The sequence below is a fragment of the Protopterus annectens genome, chromosome 2.part2 (genome assembly GCF_019279795.1).
Source record: "Protopterus annectens isolate FY-2018-M chromosome 2.part2, PAN1.0, whole genome shotgun sequence".
Taxonomy (NCBI): Eukaryota; Metazoa; Chordata; order Ceratodontiformes; family Protopteridae; genus Protopterus; species Protopterus annectens.
In genome coordinates this window covers 899,570,662-899,596,912 of record NC_056730.1, presented here as the reverse complement: position 1 = coordinate 899,596,912, position 26,251 = coordinate 899,570,662, and the positions used below count along the sequence as shown (strand labels likewise).

Genomic DNA, 26,251 nt, shown 5'->3' with positions numbered 1-26,251 from the left:
ACTCACAATACATTCTACAACTGAATTTTCACATATGTTATTCCTAATACTATGTATATGTTCTTATTTACTTAATTTTGATTTTCTTTTTCTATTTTTGGCCAGTACATACCTGTCCACAAACAAAAAAATTGAATATACTTGACCAGTTGTATTGCAAGTGTAATGTTCTTCACAATCAAATTTCAGTATATTAACAAATGATTCTGGATAGGAATTAATAAGTTTTGGAATATTTATTGCTCCACTAAGAGTTACCTAAATATATGGTCCCAGCCCACAGTGAATAGTTCCATAAGAATGGATGCATCCTTGCTATCAGAAAATTCTCTCTCCAAAGTGAATACCAGTTACACTGTAAGCCTTACGAATGACTAAACTGGATGAGTTAGTGCACTAGGACATATTGTAGTGCTCAGAAAGGTACAATGCATATTTGAGAAGAAGACATCTAACAAGGAGAAGTCACATCAACATGGCTGGCAGATTTTATGTTTTTTTATTTATTTATTGACATTTGTTAACCGGGTTAGTCCAACTGGGCTAATAGCCCATTTTCAGTGGAGACCCGAGGAGAAAAGCTCCAGGTTGCAAAAAAATAATGCAATAAACATGATTAATTTAAATGGAAATTTGCTTTAATTTGTAATATAAAATCCTTATATCTATCTATTCTTTGTTCACTCTGTCCGAGTATATCTTTCATAAGTATGATTTTTCTCACACCCTAGGTAAATTATATCTATAAGATTTTTCCAGTATTTTATTGAAGATGGTGGATTTATAGTACCTCTAAGTAGATTGGGGTATACACCAATTGTTACTTGGGATACTAAACATTTTGCCTTACCTTTACATTTTCAACAACTGGAAGTAATGAAAATTCTCAATTTGTCATGCAGAGAATTTCACAAACAAATAAAACAACAATAAAAAGCTTTTTACTGTATTTTTAAAGTGCTGTGGTAACAAGAGTATATGGTGTTTTGCCTCTATTTAGGAAGTTTTGTGTAGTCCATGCTGAAAAATGCTGTTATTGAAGAATAAATAGTTCTGTCATATACAAAGGAACAGACATATTTCATCTTTGAAACAAGATTCTGCTATTATGAGGCTGGCTGAATATTCTTCCAGAATGCTGGCTTCTAGTGAAGCTCACTTAATATTATTATTGTAGCTAATACTCATATGAGAGGAGCTGATACCTTTCATGTTAGGTTTTACGGAATGGTTAGAATTTGAAAAAATGAAGTGTCAGGTCCATGGTTAAGTTTAGTATCTTCTAAACGGTAAATTTTGATAAGTGCAATATAAAAAAATTTTCTTAATTTTCTTAGTCTGACTGGTGGAGCAAATACCCATGTTATTATAAGCTTGTCTTTAAATTATTAATAGATACAACACCTCCATGCTTTAAAACAGCATGACCACACTTTATGAGGAGTGATAACAAAATGTACTAGGCAGTTTTTAGTACAACAGAGATTGCTATAACGGTTATAGATCCATAGGTAATTGCTAGATTAACTGCTGTTGTGAGCCATTTTAAGCCTAACCAAGTTCTCTTAGAGGTGAGAATCAAGCCCTGCATGTTGTTTCTATCAGGTAAATGCCTTAACCTTTATGCTACTCTTATACCAGCAGTTAACGCATAAATTGTGGTTCAACTAGGACAGATGTGTCAATAAGGAAATATAATTTTAAGAAACATAAACAAGCCATTATATATACAATTGGCAGTAAAATAAAGCAAGCAACGTAATCAGATACCTTTCTTCGACCTGTTCTGGAAATTTTGAGGCATTTATTTTGGACTTTAATATCTGCCACTTGCATGACAGTTACTTTAACTGAATTGGTTTTCTGCAATAATTGTTTTCATATTTTGTGCTGAATATTGCATTTAGATAGATGCACTATGCTGCTTTTGTTACCAGCTTTTGTGTGCATGTATCTTACTGACAAAACTGTTTTACTTACAAAGATGATTGTGATGCATTTGAAACATGGATGTCAAGAAATTTGCCTCGAGTAAAACAGGAAAGGTGAATTCTGATGTCCATGTTGAGAACACATAACATCCTGGATTATGTTAATGATTTTTATAGTGCATGGAACTTAAGCTGTTCCTGTGCATTACAAAGCCAAAAAAACATATAGTAGTAAGAGTTAGGTGAGTCTACCTGAAAAAAAAATTGAACTGGGTGGAAAAAATCTGTAGTAATTTAGATGTAAGGAGAAGAAGATCACAGGCAATTTTGTAAGAAAAAGAAACCAATGTATTTCTTGTTTATTAGCTCTGGGCAAGGATCATCAAGACATTAGCATGTTTCCAGAAAAAGTAGCACAGACTGCTCTGTTGTCACTCAGTTAATATCATTAGAATTTGCAGGTCATCACTGGTGCACAACGTAAAACATTCTTATTAATAAAATATAGACTATATCAGTAATGACACAGATCCCAAATGTATATTATTGTTCTTATTGACTATATCATTATTACTATTTCTAAGTATGCACAACAGCCAGAAAGCATTATGTGTTATATCCTGAAACATAAGAAAGCCAGGGATTGCTAACCTGCTTGAGCATAAGCAGGTTTTTTTTATCAGTAATGAATTCAGTTCACATCATTGCTTAGTATCATTCTTAGATTTCCCAAACATTCATTGTGAAGCCATAAATTCTGTGTTGTGACTCATGCCATCCAACTGTCTAGTGTAGAGGGATCTACGGTTCTAGGCAGGGCAGCCTGTGATACCTTCCCAAGAGATCTTTGCAGAAATCCTGATTATTACTGAGGCAATATCTACATTGTATTTTGGAAACAATTCCTGTACCAATAGAAAGATGTTTTTGTCAGTCCAACCACCCACTGTTACTTGTTTCATATGGCTAGCTCATTATGGAATGTTAGTTGAATCCATCTTAACTGTGTATTTTTTTAATTGTACTTAAAATAGCTTTAGATAACTAATACATTTACCTGTTTCTCAAATTTGCTATGCAATAAATTTAAAAAAGACGTCCTCATTATTGTGTTAAATGCAGGGCTGGCCATATGCACAGGCAAACTAGGTGACCACCTAGAGCTCTGTACTTTTAGGGATGCTTTTTGCCCATTTACTAATTTGTATAGCAATGTTTCTTTGCTCTAAAAAATAAAGAAGGTACCCCAACCAAATTAAAATGTGTACACGACACAGTGTACTCTTGGGGGGTCCAGTTGAATTGACAATATTCAGGTTTACGTTAGCCTTAAATGTTGTGAGGAAATGGGAGTAGAGACCTTGCAACATTTAACTGTAGGCACAAAGCCTCCTGAAAGAGGTCTTTTTTTTTTATAGAATAAAATTAAATTAGGGACATCCTGCACAATTCTGGACATAGAAAAGAGCAAGTCATGGTGAGCTAAGTGTTATTACTATTTTTGTACTGGCATTGATCAACCAGATAATTTATGGCAATATTTCTGGCTTTGTATTGAATGTTGACATGAGATGAATGGCCCAGTGAGATAAGTGTTTCTACTGTGTTTTCAATATTGCTGGCAGTGATAAACCTGACATTTTGGCAATATTATTGGCTTTCTGATTTATGTGGCCACTTGAGATGAAGGGAATGATGTGGTGAGATTAAGGACTATTATTATTTTTACAGTGCTGCTGGCAGTGATAAACCAGATTTTTGGGGCAATATTTCTCTGGCTTTGTGACTTGTGTGGAGAAACTTGGATTGGAGTACTTTAATGTGTGGCAACTTGTTTTTGCGGACTGTGGAAGTGAAATAATAGTACAAATCTATCACAGATTATGGCTATCACTGCTGGGTGGGGATTGGGGTTAGTTGGTTGGATGAAAGTAACTGGCCAATTGTCATTCACTCGGTTTAGACAGTCACTACCTGGCTTTGCAGGAGTAGTGTGCATTTGTAAGAAAAATGATGGACTACTTGACACATATCTCTTAACTGCCCAGGTTTTTACAGAATGTTCAAATTTTTGCTTCTTATGTTTGGTCTGTTCATCATAAAATTTGCGATTTTGTAGCAAATCATTGAGGTCTGAAGTCACTAAATAATGGGAGACATTTGAGTTTCAGACTTCATGTCCATCAGAAAATACATACCAATGTAAAACCTATTATTCTATTAACTTTCTAAGTTTACAAGGGAAATATTTAAAATTTGTCCCAGATTTTGGTCCTTTGGCTTTGTCTAGATTTCTTGTACAAAGAGTTTGAGAGGTATGACTAGATACCTGATATGCACAAACAAAGTAGGCATAATGGCTATGGTTGTCTTCTGCAGAGGAAAATGACTAATTGTCTGCTGCTATTTGCTTGTTAGTTTGGCTTTGCAGGACTTGTGTGGTTATGTGAAGCACCGTGTAATATTTTAATGTGTAGCAACAATTTGTCTGGAGCAAAGGCGAAATTCATTACACTGTCATCCTCTTTTATCACAATCAGATGACTGAATCCTACATAGAAGTGACTATAACTGCTTTGCAGGGCTTTCTAGATGAAAGTTATTGACCTTGTTGCTACTTGTACAATTTAACAATCATCACTTATATATTGAAAAATAAATACATCACAGAATACCTGGACCAGAACTTCTGGGTGAAGGAGCCCACCGCACACAAAGGCTGCATGAGTCCATTTTGACTTGGGATTAGTAATTGCCTCTGCCCTGAAACCAACCTAATCTGAAGCCAGCCCTGTTCATAGGTGTACACAGAAGATTTGTGTTCTTGTGTGAGGGGATGGGGACAATGTGATTATTTCTTTAGCATTCTTCCCAAATCTCAGAGGCGACTATATCTTGTGTTGGGCTGATGAGAGTGTAATTGTTAGTCCTCTAACTTTCTTCACAAACTTTAGAGTGGTGTACAGAGGATTACTGCAGCTTGTATTGGAGCAGTGTACTGTGTAGAGGTAACAAGTTGAAAACATTATTGCAATTATTTATTTTTTAATTTTTTATACAATCAAACGTCTGATGAATATACAAGTGGCTATATTTTGGGGGAGAGTAAATAAGCACATTATTTATATATGTCTGACAGCAAATATATTGCATTTGATTTTTTTTTTCAGTTTTTCCCAGTCTGACATCAGTAGGGTACATAGAAGTTGGCCATCTTTTGGGGGTAGGGGTCAGGAGGCATGCTGTATATAAATGTGACAGCAGCAGCAGCTTGAAATACATGACTGTGAGTATTTATGCTTTAATTTTAATCCAATTTTAAACCAGAGAGGGATTCACAGAAAGTGACTACCTATTCCCATATATGATATATGTATCCTCAGAACCATCTGTTTTCTCAGTTGATTGTCAACTGGTGTTTGGCCAGCTTTGAACATTAAAACTTGGATACAGTTTATTTCTTCCATGAAATAAAGACAGAAAGATTGAATTTCTTTTTCATACACATGATTTTGTTCAGGCTATCATTGGATCAAACAATTGGAATAAAGCCCGAAAATGCACCTCAGAGCATTCATAACCCCATGGCTACTGTGTGCCTAACAGTCCCCAGATGCCCAGCTTAATATAGTTATTATGGGATAGTCTTGGTCATTTGGGGTGTCTTGAAAGGATGTAGGAAAAAAGCAAAGTTGAAGAGCTGAATTTCTTTTCTTAATCTTAATTTTTGTTCAGGCTATGGTTGGATGAACAGGTTGTTCAAAAAATTCTAAAATACATCTCAGATGATCTAGAATTCTTGTGGCTTCTGGGGACCTAGAAGCTCCCAGACCCCATTTTAATACAGTTATTTCCACTGCAGTGGTGTTGTCTGGAATCTTACTGTATAGGCAGGTTCTACTTTCAACTATTATGGTTTGCATACTTAATAGCTCCATAAAAGGTTACTAGGCTAACAGCCCTAGAGCCCTTACAAGCCTAGCCATATTTAGCCCAAGCTGCAACAATTGTCAGTGGTTAGGTAAGTGAAGCTTGACATAGATAAAGGTCTATGGTTGTTAATACTGACTTCCTCTGTCCAGGAAGGACATGGGTGCCACCCCAGGAGTGAATTTGTGGTCATCCATCCATTGATCTAGGCTGCATTTGAAAAGGGTCAGGGAGAAGCTCTGTTTCACATGAATTGGAAGCTTGTTCCAGACAAGTGCCGGTCTCTGGAGATTTATCTATCTCTCCAGCATGACCTGTTCATGTCAGATGCTAGGTTAAGATCCCTGAAGTGAGTGATCCTCATGCAGTTTGATTTACGAATGTGTAACATTTCCATTAAGGTGGGATCAGAGACTGCCCTGTAAGCCAGGCACAGGTCACCCCTTAGCAACCTGTAGGAGACAGAATACAGTGACAAGACTTTCAGGCTTTCCTTGTAAGACTTGGTTTGTGTACCCTATAATTTCTTGGTGAGAAACCACTGTGGTCTCTGCAATTGTTGCAGCTGTCTGGTGAGGTACATGTAAAAGGGAACATTGTACTCAATTATTGGTCTAATGAGGGCCGAGTAAAATGGAATTGTAACATTCTTAGATCTAGATGCAAAGCCTTTACTTATAAAATGTGCCACACTGATGGATGTCCTTACTACTATGGATATGTGATAGTCAAAGTTCACATTGCTATCAACCTAAGTACCCAGATCACGTATCACTGGATCTAAAATTAGGGGGTGATCTCTAAAATGTAATTAGCAGGGATGTCATCTTTCCCTAAGGGAATAATAATGATTTTTTTTACTTTTAGCTTTATTCTGTGGCTTTGGCACCAATCATTTGTTTACATTATCCCTGTCTGCAGTATATTAACACTGCTGGGGAACTTAGTGATTGCTCCTAATTTGCAATTGTCAGCAAACTTGGCCAGTCACAGGCCATCCAAGTTTGCCCAGACTTCTGAGAAATAAATTCCAAGCAGTAAGGGGCCCAGCAAAGAACCCTGTGGTACGCCACTGATGACTGGTCTTTGCTAGAGGTGAAGTCACCAGATTTGACAGTATGTGTCCTATCAGCAAGGCAGTTGGCTATCAATTTGGTAATGTAGGGGTTAATTCCCAATTGAGATAGTTTCTCTATAATACCTGAGTGGGGGATTGTGCTAAATGCCTTGGCTAGGTCAAGACAAGTGGCATGCATATTTTTCCCTCCTCCAGGGCCTTGGTGACTTTCTCGAAGAAGTCAACCATTTTTAAAAGGCATGATATACCTTTAACAACTCCAAATTGGGTTGGGCCCAGACTTTGGAGATCACCTATGCTCTTGTTAATAAGATCCATAATAATTCTTTCCATTGGCCTTGCAGATGAGGTTAGTCAAGCTTATAGGCCTATAATTCTCAGGGTCAGGTGATGGTCCCCCTTTGTGCAGCGGGATTACTATTACTGTCCTCCATTCCACCGGAACATAGCCAGTTCTCAGGCTGTGGTTAAACAGGGATCCAAGTGGGTCTGCTAGTTCATGTTTTAAGTTGTTTAAAAGACAACCTGGGATGTTGTCTGGTCCCACTGATGCCTTGGAGAGTGCCAACATAACCTGCTCTCTTGAGATAATAGGCTGAGGAATGGTGGCAGGTAAACTTTGGGGGATGACTGGAGGGGACAAGGGGAGATGAAGTTTGCTCCAAATTTGTCAGCTAGTAGTTTGACTATTACTTCCAGTTGAGCATGGGTAGTGCCATCCACATCAAGTTCAGCACATAGCTGGGTATTCCTTTTTAGATTTAAGATATAGTTAAAGAACGCCTTGAGATTATCCTTAGCTAAGGATGTTATTTTTACTTCTTAATTAGCTTTGGAGGACTTGACAAGATCCTGTGCTGAGCCAGTTCTCACTTGTTCTTGGACATTAATTTCTTTCTCTTGTTGTTAATTTCTTTCTCTTGTTGTATAGCCTTTTTATACTAGGGGTCCACCAGGGTGGCTTTATTTTTTGGCAAGACCTGGTTTTAATCTGGTCAAGTATAGCTGATTCTATACAACTGCTTAAGTGGTTATACAGGGCATAAGTGTATACCTCTGCTTAGGAGTCCATGTTATCTGCATTCGGGGGGGGGGGGGCTTTGGAACTTCTTATACCATCACTTAGTAGGAGGCAATCTGTCTTTGAAAAATTCTTAAGTGTTTTTGATTGGGTATCTGGGCTTATAATTACATTGAATGAGCCTGCTTTATGGTCCAATCTTACAATGGAGGACATCACACCAGGGGTGGGGGGCAATGCTCTTGCATATTAGTGAGTACTATGCAGCAATTTTTAGCCTCTTGTGGGTATGGTGACTAGCTGTTCCAAAGCATTTGCATTGGCAAAGTCCAAGAATCTCTGAGCCAGCATGTTTGTGGTTATGTATGTTTCCCTGTCAATGGTAGGATAATTAAAATCACCCCTGGGTAAGGTGTTGGGCTGTATGGCAAGTAGCTTAAGAGAGTCATGCTGCTTGATAAGTCTAGAGGTGTACTTATCCTTAATGAAGATGGTTATACCTCCTCATTTGGTTCTTTCATGCTCAATTTGTGTTCTGAATGTACAGAAGGCATCGTAGGCCTGCACAGCTGGGGTGCTTTCTGTGCCTTTGAACCATATCTCAGTGACTGCACTAATGTCAGCATCTTCCAAAGCAAGGAGGGAGTGCAATTTCTTGTTTAGACTCCAAACATTAAGCAGCAGTACCTTGAGATTACCTTGTGAGGCTTTTGTCATGTTGTGAGGATGATAGGTGCAGAACATCTCTGGTAAACCAGTATGGCCTGTTGACTATGTCTTCCCAGGCTGACAGATATTGGATCCCTTTGGACTAACACCAGAAGTTAATCCGATTACTAAAGTCTATCATTTTTTTGTTTGTATTGTGGCATCATCTTTAGAGAAGGTAGAATACTGCTTAAGGCTAGGCTTATTCCTGCCTGTGACACATAGTCTGAGAGTTCAGTCATGTCTGTCTTCATATAGTCTAGTGAGGTATGTCTCAAGTCATTCAGCCTTACATGGACTATGATGGAGTCATACTGGTACATGTGGTTGAGTGACTTGACAGATCCTGGCACCTGACAGGCAGCTAACTGTAATCCGCTCCTTATCCAGCATGGTGAGGGGAATATCCATGTGTCTCACAATGGCGTCACCTATGACCAATACATTACATTTCATTTTGTGATGTTATTTGTTGAGACACTGGTGTGTGTGTTATTATATATTGTGGTTGTTTTTTGCATTGTCATGTGTGTAAGTGGTTTCCATTTAAGAGGCCTCTGATCTTTTGGTAAGTTACTAGTGAGTACCTCTGTGTATGTGGGTTTTTGGGTCATGTCCTTATTAAGTGCAGGAAGTGTGTGTGTGCTGACTACCTGTTTGGCATTCAATTTGTCCATATGTAAGCATTTTGCCTCCAATTTCATAGTGTAACTACATCTCTCACATAAAGTATTTGTTTGTTTCAGGAGTAAGTGGTTGTCAGTATACATGAGACAATATTTACATTGCCTCAGGATACCCACGTCTATCAGGCTGGACAGAAAGATGATGGAAAATTGCCCATCCATGATAGCAGGGTTTTACTATACATTTTATTATGGCAGGGAATAGGTTAATTTGACAGTACTGTGCTTGTAGCACTGAGACTGCAAGACGGACCTATACTTTGTGTAGGCTAAGGATGATCAATAAGGTGACACTGCATAGTGCACAATTGAGTTGCTCTTAGAGCAGCAGAAAGGCTCGAAGGGTTTCTCTGACAGCTGTTTAGGGAAAAATTAATCTTCTAGGCTTTGACATCTATTCAGGGCACTGCTACTGCCGCTGTGTGAAGACCAGCATCATGCAAAAGTGTGGCTTAAATACGAGCAAAGAGAAACATGTTTAAAGCTACTACCAATCAGGAAGCACACAATAAGTGTTCCACCAACAATCCCCAACTCAGATAGGTTAGATCAGCACACTTCTGCTGCAAGGGTGCAGAAAATCACCTTCTTAATGTAGAATAGCTGGTTTGGAGCCCAAGTGTAACGAGACCACACAGGCTACCGACAACAGCCCTATGACTAACAGCTGCAATGTAATACAGTACGATTAACTGCTTAAAGCAGCAGCAGACAGTACAGTTTTCTTTTTTTTTTCTTCAGAAACTGAAAAGTACAGTCACAGTATATAAGAGACATTTAGAGCACTTCTGTGTACTTCCCAGCTCAGAGTCCAGATAAACACCTACTGCCACTAGATGAATAATCCCATTCCTCCTAATGTAAAATCACAGTAAAGGAGTGTCTAGAGTTAAATGCTGCCACAAACAAACTTAAAAGATATGAAATACCACCACAAACAAATGTAAAGATACAGATACATCAGTGTACTTTAAACAGCTTATAAAAGTGTGACTATTCAGTAAAAGTACTTCACTTTATACAAATGAACCAAGAGCCACTCAGTTGTACAGAATTTATAAAGGCTCTAAAAACAAGATAAGCTGATTAATAAGCCTTCCAGCCAATAAAACTACATGCAGAAATCTCAAGTGTTTCTCCAACCTAAACAGACCAGACTACCTCCCAGTGCACTAGATGGAAAATCCACTGACCTCTTGATGTAAAAATAAGTGTTTGCTAGAGTGCACAAATACACTACTTTATCCAACAGCTAGCTAGATAATGAATTCAGAGCAAGTAAATCAGTAGAATAAACAATGAGAGGCAAAATGCACTTTTTCAATATAAGCATAAGGAAAGCAAATAAATAATTCAAGACATCAACAGCAGTATAGAAAGGGAGGAGCTTATTAAGCTCAATTTATAGTAGGGTGGCAGTTTAAAATCACCAGGTTTAAAAACCAGATCAATGAAAGGGAGGGTGAGTAGAAAACACTAGCAGGGAAGCACCAGCATTGCTTTAGTTTATGCAGGCTTTAAATCTTTTTGAAAAGACAAAGGCCCAAAAATTCACTGTGTATTTAGGCATCACTCAATTCACTCACTCAAGAGATAATTTAACCAATTAAAAATATGTGAAATGTACAGTCTAGATGATTTCAGTGTGTCACTCTCTCTCAGTATTTATATAAATGAAAAATAATTGTAAGTATACTAATGCAGATGTACAGCTGTATTTTAAAGACTTTAATATTCATACTTACATATATTTATTTACTCATAAATATATATTTGTATTTATGCACAAAAGTATGCCATCACATAAACATTCCATATTTGTATATAGATGCAGTTTTGTATTTAGATATATTTTTGCTTTCCTATGCATTATAATTACATATAGATACATATTTACAGTTACACATACAGTTATGCAATGTTATATAATTTATTTTTAAAACCTATGTTTGATGTGATTTAAAAAATATTTACTATAGAACTCTGGCCTTTGCGACATCAGCTGATCTATCTACTCAGCCATCTGGTCAGGCCTATGCTTCTGTAGGCCATCATACCTGTGTCAGTACTGGGAACCAGAGCAGGTGATCCCTGTTAGGGTTCACAGGTGCTCACCTGACTCCTAACAGATGTCAGTCTTTTACCTGCCTGAACCTCTTACTCAGGATTCAGTTTTATCCAGGTGCAAATCCCTGAGAAGGTAACGCATAACTCTGGTCTCCTTTTCAGACTAACTTGAAGTGCAGCCTTGTGCCTTTACAGATGCTGCCATCACTGGAAGTTCCAGTGCCAAAATTAAAAAAGTATGAACAGGGCTGAGGGTTACAAGTTTAGAACCACTCCCTGTAGGGAGTGACATCACCCTAACCAAATGCAGTTAACAAGCAGGGGCAGTAGACCTGAAACTGTCATTATTGACAAGTTTGGTTTTACAAAAATGCTTTTTCACCTACATATTTTTTTTTAGGCAATACATTTACATTTCATTTGTATTTTGGATAAAATTAATTAATTAAATCATCACTTTTTAACTGTTAATGTTTGTGTACCTTGCTGTTGCTACCTTTTGGGAGTGTTACACCTGAATGTCAGGAAGGAATAACATTTGTATGCATGCTTTCTGCAAGATAGCAGCAAGCCATATTAATGTTTTTTTCTTCTTTTATTGAATGTATCTGTAACAACTCTTAATAAATGTTGATTAATTTGAGGTGATAAGGTATGTATAATGTATAATCACAGAAAAAGATAAGTTTATTGTATTTTGCTTTCATTTAGTGATTGTGCACACATAGTAGAATTAGCTATTTAATTTGCAAATACTGATGTGTTAAGGATGTTTTGTTGGCATAACATACATGATTCTTCACTTTAAGATTTCTGAGTGTCACTGCTGAATGAAAAATGAGAGTGGGAGTATGAAGAAGTGGTAGGGAAGGGGAAGGGTCAGTTAATAAACTGCTTTCCTTACTATTGTGAATGTATTCATGATAATTAATTCAACACAATCTTACCTGGCTGCATTGAGACTCTTTATTTATATATAATTATTGGTTTTATATCACCTAACCTCTTATTTATATATATTTTTTGAGATGATAGCGCAGGCATGCTTTCAGTGGTGATTTGTTTAACTGATGATTACATCAAAATATTTTCCTGTATGAAGAGGGCAAAGGCCTGGAATCAAGTGGTTTTGGATATACATGATGTTGGTGGAAGAAACCATACATTCACAAAATGCAAGAAGAGGATAAATTATATTGTCTTATTCCTTTAACACTAGACGAGGAATACCTCCTCTATTCATTGGTATGACTGTGATAATGGGACTGGAAATATGAGAGGTGGTATGGAAACTGGTCACTGGTTATTACCAACATCTGCAGCAGCAGCACACATCTGTTCAGGAAGGTTGGTGTAAAATCAGTAACATATATTTATATAGAGAATTATATGCTGTCATGGAATGATTACATTTAACTCATAACAATTACTACTAACAGGTGAATCCTCCACTTCTGCACATAATGACAATGAAGGCAGTGTGTTTGGTAAGAGTCCTCCACAACTTCTCACTCAGCATACAGTACTGTATGTCACGTCTTTATTAGTAATGTATATAATTCATTTTTTACAGGGTCAGCAGTGGAAACAGACAATTCCACTATACCAATACAGCAGCAGAATGGTTGTTGATGATAATGATGATGATAAACATAGTTATATTTATAAGACAGTCTGAGGAAATTTCCAAAGTTTAACAGCAAGATCGCACACCTCAAATGTTAGTAACTCTGCAAGAAGTGACATTGTTTCACAAAGCCAAACAGATGCTGACATTGTATTCACTCTTGTACAGGTAGAAAACCCATGCTTGTCTATACCAGTATCTCCAAATCCAGATGACCACTGTCAGGATGATTGCAAAATTTCAGAGGTAACAGTGTCCTTTGTCTCATCTACTTTACATTGTTAGGGCTCAGAGCACTGCCAAAGGCAGTTAGCTTGAAAAGGTCAGAGTCCTCCAGTGTGGATATGAGGATTTCCAGTGCTATATGGGAATGGCAAAGATTAGGGATAATGTCATGATCACTGTGAAGGCTGCCAGCCTAGCCAGATAGGATTTTGTACATAATTCTATAATTTGTAAATATGAATGTTGAACTGCAGACTTGTTTTCTTAAATGAAAGAATATGCTGTGAAATGTAAACTTAAAACAACATAACAACATTGCCCTCTGCTGTAAAGAAAGCTAAGACAAGCATTTCTTGTTTGTCCTTTGAAGTTCAAATTATTTCATGACTGTCTTTGATGTTTACAATTCGGCTCCGGCCTGACTAGATGAAGGCTTCCTGCCTATTGTTTTAACTTAAGGAATAATTACCAGAGTTTACACGTGGAATGTCTTTTATGGCTGTAGTTTCCTGCAGATGCAAGATAACAAAAGAATGTAGTATCTGCCAGCCTGGGAACCCCAGGAAAGTGTAAAAATGATGTAATGGGAATCAGGACTGAAAATAGCAATTTAAACAGAGAGAATCAGAAGGCATTAAGCATTCTTGTCTTGATCATCCAACTCACAGCACTGTCTTGCTCATATGTAAGTTATCTTAGACTTGTGTTTTCTTTTAGAAATAGCTAGGAACTAGAAATATTAGACTAAGTGTTTTTTTCTGTGATGTCAGAACTGTACTACTGAATTACTTTAAGTATTTCTGTGTGATCTCTGAACTCTTGACTAGCACTATATAGTAGAAAGCATTGTCTTGTGGTTTTAATTATTTATTATTAAATATTTTAAAACCTTTTAACTGTGGCTGGTTTGTGTAGAGATAATTTAAGCTCTTAAGAGTACTTGCATGCCTTTGGTAAAACTGTACAAAGTCACTCTAATAGCTTTAGCTCTGGGTTATACTACCAATTGGATAATAATGTTGCACAGTAATAATTGGACACCCTTTTAAGGGCCTTTGAGTAGCTGATAATTATTAGTGGGTGGTGGCAGCTGGTACTACTGTATAGTCTGGGAAAAAGGGGCACAGCTGGAGAACCTGTGCCAGCCTTCCCCAGGAGTGTCTGTGTGGTTGTATAAACTCTTCTCAAAGTGTGTGTGTGTGTGTGTGTGTGTGTGTGTGTGTGTGTGTGTGTGTGTCAGCTACTTGGGTAGGGACATGAAGTACTGGTTGGACAGAGAAAGTGCTATAGGTTTTAGCTTGCCCACTAGGCTGAGATCTGGACCCTATAGCTGTGCCAGTGGGGAGTCTTATTGGGGACCTGGAGTGCAAGGGAGCGACCAGCCCTGGACTGACTGTGCTCTCTGTGTGCTCTTAAGGGAAATTGCATTTTACTGTGTGTATTTGTTATCCCTTCCTCATATATGAGATGCCCTCTCTGGTGTTAGTGGTGAGGAGTGAGGCTCCTTGATTGCTGGGCCAGGGCATGGGCGTCACAATCACACTGACATGTAAGGCGGTAGCACATTGTTAAAACAGTTAAAATAGTTAGGACTTGCCAGACTCAAGTAAGAGTTAGTCCTGGAAGAGGAAGAGTATGGGGTACTATCCAAACATGAGGGCAGATCAAATGAAAATACAAGTGCTTCTCAAGAAAGTACTGTAATTATTGGTAAGACAAGCACAACAGATGCCATGTAGGCAATGGTAGTGTTCATCTACACCTCAGTTGAAGTCCTGGCCTCACAACACTGTCAGATCAGTACTTGTAGAATCACATTCATTAAGTAGGCCACAACATCAGACCAACTCACCATTAAGCTCTCATGATAGCCCCTATTCAAAATCACTTGCGACATCATCTACTCCAGTTTCTGAGATGTGTATGACAAATTTGACCTTTACCTACTATGATTCAAGTTTGACATTTCTGTTACTTACAATTTGTTGAACTTGAAAGAAAGTAAATTATTAAATAAAATAGAAAAAATGAGTGGACAGTGTAACCCAGTCTTAGGACACTTCTCAACTGCATGCATTTCATTCCTACAATGGTATTCATGGAAACGTGGAAAGAAAGCTGTACATCACAACATAAAATTGCAGTGATTAACACCAGTAGTGCTGTATACTTTACCATTGTTACAGCTGACAATTGCCTACAACTTAATAGTAGTAATACACAAGTTTTCAAAGAAGCAAAAATAAAAACTTAACAAAGATTAAATGAGTAACCTGTCATGTAAACAAACACTGCTGCCACTTCACTCTCACCACTGCATAAAAGATGATATTTTTTTTCTCTGAGGACACAAATTATTGTGTATAAGAAAATGAAATGCTCTTGGTGTTCAGTAACTTAATAGAGAACATTAACTCAGTTGAAATATGTAATACTTAAAACCGAGAAAACATTGCATAATATAAAAAACAAATTGCATAATATAAAAAACAAAGTGATTAATTTTTATTCAGTTCCAAGGTATAAAGTCATATTAAATACTGACATAACACTTTTTATTAATTGTACCACTTCAGGATATTCAGTATGCTCATACTTAGGAATACCACCTCAGCAAAATACATTGTGCAAAGCAGTAAAAAATGTGAATATTTCTTATGTGATGCCTTACAACATCACTGAACAGGAGTCAGTGAGCACTTGGGCATGACTTTTATAACAATAATATGTGTATCTGTTCTGAATATATATATATATATATATATATATATATATATATATATATATGAGGGAATGTTTATGATAGTAGACCATGCAATACACAGCATATCCCACACATATCACTGCATGCATCAATTATAATGTTTTTCACAAGAAAGAAAACAGTAACCAGAATGTCATAGTTTATAATTATGGATGGGATGCCAGCTGTTTACCTGTGCAGTCATATGCCATGTACGAGTCTGCCACATGGGGTCCCTTACTACTGCTGCTGGCTGGTCATCATTGCTCAGTATGAGTCACTGCACCACTTGGACCTGATCATGTTATGCAGAATGCAACAGCAGGAAACATCCTCATACAGTAGCTATGTCATACTTAAGGGCACTCCAAACTCATTCAGACATCTGAGCAATTGATGGGATGGTAACACTTCCTACTGACATACTGCTAATCACATAGACCAAATGGGTTCCTAAATGTAACATGGATACAGTCCATTGTATTGAGTACCTCATGTGAAATGTGCCACCCCAAAAAATGCCTGTATAGTCTCGACTTGGTCCTGAGGTGACACCAAGAAATCAATGTTCTGATTCACATATGCCTGGAGTACTCCCAAGAACTTCCAAAATATCCTCAAAGCAGTTGCCTGTGAGATACCCAGTATGTCCCCAATCTGTCTCTGGAAAGTCCCAGTGGCAAGTATACTGAGGGCTATTCATACCTTTGTATCCACAGAGATAGAATGGCACTCTTCTGTCATTTATAATGAATCTGTGGATGGCATGGAAACACATGAAATTCTGATTATCAATCAGAAATAGGAGGGAGAAGGACTCATTACCATATGTCATTTTACATAGTTTCCCATTTGCATGTCATTATAACTTCATATGCTTATGCCTATTTGCATTAGCATAAATGGGCTCTATAGATTGTGCCTTTGCTGCAGAAATGCAAGGGCAGTATGGATAGTCTTTACATGTTCATGAAATGACTATGAATACCACCCATAATCTCCTTGCATGTTCTTTCACTGTAATGTATAAACATAACAATTAAACTATCTTTTTTAAATAAACTGCAGTCTTTCCACCTATATCTTTCATTATAAATGAATAAGTTACCATTCCTTTCAAAATGAAATTATAACAGAAGCCTCCTTCTTACTCACATCCCATCAGATTTGTCCATCCAACCTTTTCCCCACAAATATTCTATCCCAATTGTTTATTAATATTTATTCCTGTAAAATATATTATCTGTACTAGCATGAGTCCAATAGTGTGCTACTATTTCTCTTTTACTCTGTCCTCTTATACCACTGACATTTTTTATCAGTCATTGATGTTCTTTGTCTTTTCCTTATAATAGTTTTATTTTCATATCTGACGTTTCAGATTTCCATTTTTTACTCTTTCTTGCATGCAACCCTATCACTAGGAAATCCTCACTATCTTAATTCACATTTTCATCAACATTTTAGCCTTTTTCAGCTTTTTAGAAATTATCATTGGTATATCCACAGTCTCAGATCCCCATGATATATGTCAATATTTTTCTTTTGTAATTCTGCTTGCCACATTCCACTTTAATAAACAGGCAAAACACTGAAAGACCTCTGACAACCTTTATTGAGTCAAACATATAAAACAATTGCATCATAACTTTATTACTCATAACTTCATTTTCTTTGCATATCATTGAAACATCACTTGACCATCCATCAGGCAGTGTACCACCACTCACCCTTCCTGAATAAGCAGCGTCCTCCACCTGCTTACTTATTCTTACACATCAAGCAGCGCCCAGCCACTCACCTTTATCCCAAATCCTCACTTCCATCCAAACCACCAGGCACAAGCAGCATCCAACTACTCACTTCCACCACTCAAGGCTTCCTTACTCCAAAATGCACACCAGAAGGGGAAAAGAAGAGGGACAAGCCTGACCCATTCTCCACCCATGCCCCCTCCCAACTAAAACCATCATAATAACTCAAAAAACGTGGGATGGCTGGCTGGGTAACAAGATCACAGCAAAATGGGATCCCTAACTGGTTCCCAATACTCAAAATTACCCTAAGACCTACCCTATGCTTACCTCACTTCCTCCCTCAATCCCTCCAGAAATTAACCCTTCCTTGCCCTACCTACATCTATACAGCTTGTCTTGTCTGCTCAACCCTTCCAACCCCAGCCAGCCTTCCTTTACCTACTCATCTACCCCAACTAAAGATGTCCCATGACAAATTTGTCTGTTCCAAACATCATTTATCACATTCCTCTTTAATATACAGATAAAACATCAAAAGACCTTTGATGACCTTTATTGAGTCAAACATATAAAATAATTGCATCATAACTTCATTTTCTTTGCATATCATTGAAACATCACTTGACCATCCATCAGGGCAGTGTACCACCACTCACCCTTCCTGAATAAGCAGCATCCTCCACCCGCTTACTCATTCTTACACATCAGGCAGCATCCAAGCACTCACCTTCATCCCAAGTCCTCACTTCTATCCAAACCACCAGGTGCAAGCAGCGTCCAACCACTCACTTCCACCACTCCAGGCTTCTTTACTCCAAAATTCACACCAGGGGGGAACAGAAAAGGGACAAGCCTGTCCTTCTTCTCTGCCCACCAGCCTGACCCAGGCTGTTCCCCCTCACTAACACCAACCTTTAACCAACTCCTCCAAAGTCAATCCCAAATTCAAATGAAACAAATCTAAACCAAAATCACTGAGGTGAACGCCATCATCCCTGAAACACATAGGCTCCCTGTCAGCAAACTCTTTATGCTGTATGGTCCACACTCCTATCACCCCCAACTGCCTCTCCAACCTAAAATTCACAGACCTCTGTGCCCGCTCCACTGTCAAGGAGTTCCTAACATTCCTCGAAGACAAAATAGGGTCTAATCTCTGACCACACTAAGCACACACTTGGGTACAGCTTCCTTAATGCAAGCATATCTTCCCTTATCTGGTAAACCAACTGCCACTTTGGCATCAAACCCAAATAGTTACCTGCCAAGTGCACCAACAAGACTTGAGGAAGCCCCGCAGATGGTTCCAACTGAGTCCTCTAAGGCCATGCCAGGTGACTGTCCACCCAAATTGGTGCAAAGCCAACTCAGAGCTGTTACTTCTAACAGCAGCCCTCCTCGCTGCCCAGTAAATATATGAATGACCTATGATGACAATCCTGTTGCCTAAAAAAAACCAACCAAACAAAAAATAAACAATTAATAATAGAAATACAGACACCATCCCCTATCTAAGTCAAGAATGCGTTGGAAGACCATTGCCCTGCCCTCTTAATGACCTCGTTCACGCTACCCTCTCTTGCTAAATCTAAAGCTCTACCCATCCTAAAAGAATGCGTAGAAAATCTTTCTCCATCAAAACCCATGCAATGGAACGCCTTTCTCATCACTGAAATCAAGTGTCCTCTTGTTATCATCTTACCCTCTTTTGACCGGAAAACCAAATCCTGTGAACTCCCCTTACGGGACACTAGCAATTTCCTCACCCACATCACAGGACAGATCTGTTCTGACCTGTCTTCATTAAAACTATTTGTGTGCCCCTGCCAACCTGATCCATCTTAGATGCCCTTAACCAAATGTGAACTGTTGTGGGCAGTAACATAACGTCCCCCCAAACCAATGACCCCAACAACTCTGACACCCTAAAGGCCCCAAAGTACATCCATGCACTGAACATCACCCACACAACATAATCCACCAATTCCCTGCTTACCATAGCTAAACCACACAGCAAGACTTTAAAAACCTGCCTTGTCACTGGCCAGTGCTTAATACTTTTCAGACTTTCCTCCCTACCCTATCCCTTCAACATCCACCCCACTGTCCAGAATTTAGTGAAATCCCACAGCCTCGCCACACGAGCAAATGCACTTACTGCCAATAAGTCCATCTTAACTGATTTTACCACCTTACCCTCTGCCTTGGCCCAAGCTAAATATTTCTTCAACAACTCAACCGACAAAACACCTTCCTTCTCTGGTAAATGCAAAATAAATCTATCAAAATCACACAATGCCCTACCATAAGCCTTCTTGGTGGACACCACCCAGGACTGTTCTACCAACCTCCTGATCACTGCAACCCAATTTGCCACACCTCATCTGGCACCACCAACGGCTCCTCTGCTGCCATTGGGGCAAACTGCTGGAACATGGAAAACTGAAAGTGAGACAAGCTGTTAGTAATCCCATTCCTAACACCCAATACATGCACACCTGAAAAGGAAAAATTAATCAAAAAAACTCTGTAAAAGTAACTTACGCAACACCAACAATAAGTGCTCATATTTAGCCATCTTAGCCTGTAAGACCTGCACCATTACTGTATTGTCATGATTAAAAACTACCCTCCTGTCCCCCAACCATTCCTGCTACACTACAGATGCCATGCAAATCGGCATTAACTCTAAGATAGCAACATCCTGCTTCCACTCCTCCTGTCACTCAGCTGGCCATGGCAGCGCAAACCACTCACCCCCCAAAAAATGCTTCCATGTCAGTGCCCTTTGCAGCATCAGTGAACAACTGTAAGTCCCATTGCCCTACCCAATCTAACTGCCAAAAGGTGACACCATTAAATTTCTCTAAAAACTGCAACCACAAAGTTAAATCTTCACAAGTCAATTTGCCATTTCTCACCCAATGATGCTTACTTTTTTCCTATTCAACAAAAAGGCTACAGACCTACAAAATGTATGGCCCAGATGAACAGCCAGACAGGCAAAATTCAGGAGCCCTAAGAGTTCCATAACATTCTTGACCAGCACCTTGTCCCTAACCTTCATCCAAATTATCTTCTCTTTTAATCTGGATACCTTCTCCCTAGGCAAACAAAACAATCCGCGTTCCGTATCCAGTATCAATCCCAGAAAATCTAGTGTCTTCGCCAGACCCTCCAGTTTCTGGTGGCCAGCAGGACCTCTAGTTCCTCAAACATTCTCAAAAACTCATGAATAGCTAGCGCAGCTCCCTCACACCCCTCACCTACCAGCAAAAAGTCATCCAAGTAATGCACCATCCTCTTGACTATCCACCTGCTGCTGCCAGATCCAATGTATTAAACTTTTCAAAAGTGGAACAGGCTACCAAATAACCCATCATTATGACCTTGTCAAAGTAAAACCTACCTCCCAGCACCATGCCCAACAATGGGCAATCCTCCTCCTGAACTGGCAGAAGGTGAAGGCAGATTCAATGTCTACCTTAACCAACCATGGATCTTTAAACCCTCTAAGGACTCATACTGTGTCATCCAGTCACTCATAACTCACCTTAGCCTCCTCCACCAAGATAAAGTCATTGACTGAACTCCCTTCAGAGTATGACAAATGCTAAGTCACTAAATTCCCCTGACTTCTTTTGAGGTACAAACCCCAATGGCAAAACCTTGAAACTAACGAACGGGGGAGCTATCAAACAGGTGCAATAACCAGCCCACCTGTCACTCCTTCTCCACCAAAGACTCCAAAATATCCTTCCTCCCCCGCACTGATCTCAAATTATTTCCAACTGTTCCATCACCCAGCAACTTAGACTTAATAGAAAATCCCCTCAAAAAACCCTCAACCAATTCCTGAGCCACTGCTGTCTGTGGGTACTGCTGAAGCATGTCCCACAAGACATGCACCTTAATAGAAGAATGTGTCCCCAAATTGGTCTCTTGCCCCTTAAAATGTCCCCCTGGCCACAAAAAGTACCCCTACCACAGACCCTTTGTAACCCCTGAGATGGCCCCACTAACCCGGTCTGACCAGAAAAGAATGATGCTCGCCTGGCTGAATTACCCTCGTGCCTACCACACTGCACCACTGGGTAGATGCCTGCACACTTTGAGCAAGCATACAGGCATCTACACTCTGCCCATGAACATCTTCCCACATTGAAAACCCAACATACACCAACACCTCCTTCCACTATCCTGTTCCCTCTGACTCCCACACTGAATCTGTCCATCATAGTAGCCACCCATATATCAGGGTGCCTCACTTCCCATAGGCTGATCAACCACCTTCCTCTTGTGGAATCTCTGATCATACCATAGCCAAGCACTGCAGGCCGATAGCCATTGTGCCTCCTGTATTTTCAAAAAGTAAGCCAAGAGCAGAAGGGCCAATGCCCTATCCTTCTCCAACCATACTGCCATAAAGTAACAAATCCCATCACCCAATTCTCCCACATTCTCGGCTACATTTTTCCTACCCATCTTTGACCCAGGGCTGCTAAGGCTGCCAAGAGGTCTTTACCATTTGCTTTCTCAGCCTCCAACAAATATGGGATGCTGTCTGTGTCAATTAAATCAAAAATATCAATGTACTCCCATTTCCAAATCTTCTCTTTTACTGAAGAGGGTATGTGAAGAGTCAAGACGACTGCCACATTTCCTTGCCCCAGCACCTGCGTAGCTATCCCATCACCTGGTCACATATCGAAATCTGACTCCAACTCCTCCAAGCAAGTATTGGCCTCTTCCCCTAGTGACAACAAACTACCAACCATGTCTGGACTGTCCAAACTAGAACCCTGCTCCCCAAACCCACACCCCTCTCCCTCTAAACTCTGCAGGCCCCCAAAGCCACTCACAGGACCCTCCATTGATGGATTTGAGCTGTTACCCCCCTGTCCTTCAATCTATGGCTCCCACGGCCCCTACCCACCGAACCTACTGACTCATCCACCCCCCTAGCATTAACTGTAGGAACATTACCTCTAGGAGCAGCAAGTGATGAGTCCACTGCCAAGACCGCTGCTGCCACCACCTCACTGGACTGCGACTGACTCATTCTTTTTCATCTGGCTGCCTGTTTGTCACTTGATGGTAGCCATTTCTTATGACTGGCTTGGCCCTGTGCTGCTGCTGCCGCTGATGTCTCACTGATTTGCATCTCTAGAAGAAAGTCCTCCGCTTGTGCCACAATGTCTATCCACCTCTGCCTCAATGTCTGGACATTAGCCATTTCATCCACCAAGCCACTGGCACCTGCAATGAGGCAAGAACAATGTAAGCCAACCTACAACTAGTAACTTATTAATAATAAAAAATAAATTAATTAATTTATATAAATGCCCCTGAATAAATAAATATAAATACCCCTGACCCCCAATGCCAGACATTACATATTCATAGTTTTATAGATTAGTAACTGTAAACCAAACGAGCAACCAAATGAGTTCCGAAGTGGATGAACGAAGTTTATTCACACAAAATGCCAGAATGAACGCTACTAATAATACAATTGCGTTTTCGTATAAACACTTCTTCAGATGCTGTAAACACACGTGAATCATCTCATTTATATACTGTGACAACAGTCGAACTAAATTTAATATTGGATGACCAATCAACTTCATTAATATGAATAAAATGATATTAAATGAGATTTTTAAAAATCAACTATTTATATAAATATATAAAAGTATTAAACTCATCCAGTCAAATACAATAATATAAAATAATATTTATAACATACCCTATCAATTTTAAAAAATATTTATTCTAAAACAAATATATATCAAATTAATTCATTGTCAAATGTTCTATGAACACAATGAATTACTGACCTCTAGTGGAGATATAAGAAACAACATATTTATAACAATATTACAGTTTAGCAGATCTCAGCTTTAATACTGGTGTAATAGACAACATGTCAAAACATTCAGTTTAACTGTGCACTAAGCTACCCAACCAACACTCAAGAGCAATCAGACCACAACCCAGCATTCCAGTGGAAAACACTGTCCGACAAGGGAACAAGAGACTGCTGAAGCACTGCATGGATCAGACAGCAGTACCTAGAAAGTACAACTCCTGAAAATGAGTTACCCTGTGACCAGCTTTGAAGTGCCGACTACAAGTAAGAAAAGCTGTAACACTGTGAACATGTTGCACTGTTATTAATAAAGAGAATAATTCATAGTATGCACTTCCAAATGCCTCCAGCACAGCAAGTTAAACTGCTAGTGTCCTACATTGGTAACAGGCCTCCCTCCCCCTCTCACTGCTCTTGCCAGTCCCCCGACCCTTCCTTACCCCTATACTCCTTACACAGCACAGCACCATGCTAGAGACAACAAAAAAATGGAACTCACAGTCATTAAGTATGATCCCACCCATTACTAGCCCAAGACCTACCTGCACCAAAGTACCTACAAGGTCGTCAGGACGTGATGCTTGCAGTAACAAGATCACACCAAAATGTGCTCCCTAATCAGCTCCTGATACTCAAAAGTACACTAAGTCTCACCAAATGCTTACCTCACTTCCTCCCTGCATCCCTCCAGAAATGATCCCTTCCTTGCCGTACCTACATCTATACAGCTTGCCTTGTCTGCCCTACCCTTCCAACCCCAACATTCCTTTACCTACTCATCTACCCCCAAACAAATTTGTCTGTTCCAAACATCATTTATATTTCTTTGTCATGATACATTTCATTAGATGTGTTTTTATTGCCTGTCTTATATCACTTTTGATTGTTATAAATGTTGTCCCTCAACTGCATTCTTTATATTTCTACAACCACATTTGTTTAAAATCCAGCTTATTTTTGTAATGTGACCTGGTTCCTTATATGAATCACAATATTTTTTTTCACAGTTTGTACTGATAAAATCAGCAGTGCCATACTTATTTTCTCAGTACCATAAGGTAAAACACCTCTCTATATCATCTACTTGTGCTGTCACATTTAGAGAAGGTTTTATAATCCCATCTACAATTTGTTGTGTAATGTCACACTCTCATCCTTTAGTTCACATACTGAATTCATCACAAATTTTGAGCAAATCTTATTTTACTTGTCAGCTCAGTATGAACCACAGTAAAACATGCTACTTATTCTCCATCTGGTTGCACCATATGCACAATTTGTTTACATACAGTAGTGTTCCTATAATGCACAATTTGTTTACATACAGTAGTGTTCCTATTATGCACAATTTGTTTACATACAGTAGTGTTCCTATTATGCACATTTCGTTTACATACAGTAGTGTTCCTATTATGCACAATTTGTTTACATACAGTAGTGTTCCTATTATGCACATTTCGTTTACATACAGTAGTGTTCCTATTATGCACAATTTGTTTACATACAGTAGTGTTCCTATTATGCACATTTCGTTTACATACAGTAGTGTTCCTATTATGCACATTTCGTTTACATACAGTCACCTCACAGCTAGACGTTGCCCGTTCGATTCTCAGTTAGAGCGTCTTCTGTGTGGCGACATGCGTGAATGGGCATTCCTTCGTTGAAGGTTGTTCATTAGGCCTGGCAAGCCAGCACATAAAAATCTACTGCCAATCATTAGCGGACCGGAGTTCCGCTGTGGCGACCCCTAACCGGGAAAAGCCGAAAGACACAAACACAGTGTTCCTATCCCTTACTCTGACCTACATTAGTAAGTTTTTTCATGTAACTTTTCCAGGGTGATTCCATCTTTAAAACTAATACATCTTCAGTGTGTACAATCAATGAAGGTCTTAAGGTCCCTTGGCTGAAAACCCGTTGCTGCATCTAAAATGATTGCCACACAAATGCTTTATTTGTCATTTCATTGATTTCCTTCTATACCTTAATGCTATCAACGTATGTGTATTTTTACACTGTCTGTTGAAACTGTGAATCTCGACACAAGGGCATCTACCTCAAAGTCCAATAACCAAAAACTCAAGATGAGTACAGAAAGAACAGGCAAATCAGCAAGTTTAATTCACCAATATCAAAGTACTTAAAAGAAAACAAACAATGATTAAGCACTTTCATCCCACTCTGGGGACTTCATTAGAATGTCATGATAATGTTTCCACCACTTTTTATATCATAATATCCCTCCTAATTAAGACAATTAGAAATGTAATACAATGAATTACCACAATAAGTTAATTTTAGTTGAGGTGAAAATTTTAAAGAAACACACATGTTACTTGAACTAGACATTTCCCAAAAAAGGAAACGTAATACCAATGCTTATAAATGCTTGAACATTGTTAAACTAATATAAAATTACTATAAAATACTTTAAACAATTTTTTAAAAAATTTAAAAAATGGCTAGCTCCAATTAAAATATACTTTTAATTTTGAAGTAATATAGGTTTTATCTATTCACGTGTGTGAACAATTAATGTATAGTTACTGTTACAATGATAATAAAATATTAAAAATTATATAAAAAATATAAATGTATATATA

General features: G+C 38.7%; 1 protein-coding gene across 2 annotated transcripts in view; it reads right to left on the bottom strand.

The window, feature by feature from the left end:
- Window positions 1-26,251, bottom strand: part of LRRC2 (leucine rich repeat containing 2) — a 1,468,862-nt gene that overhangs the window by 959,163 nt on the left and 483,448 nt on the right. The gene's annotated exons all lie outside the window — the stretch shown is intronic.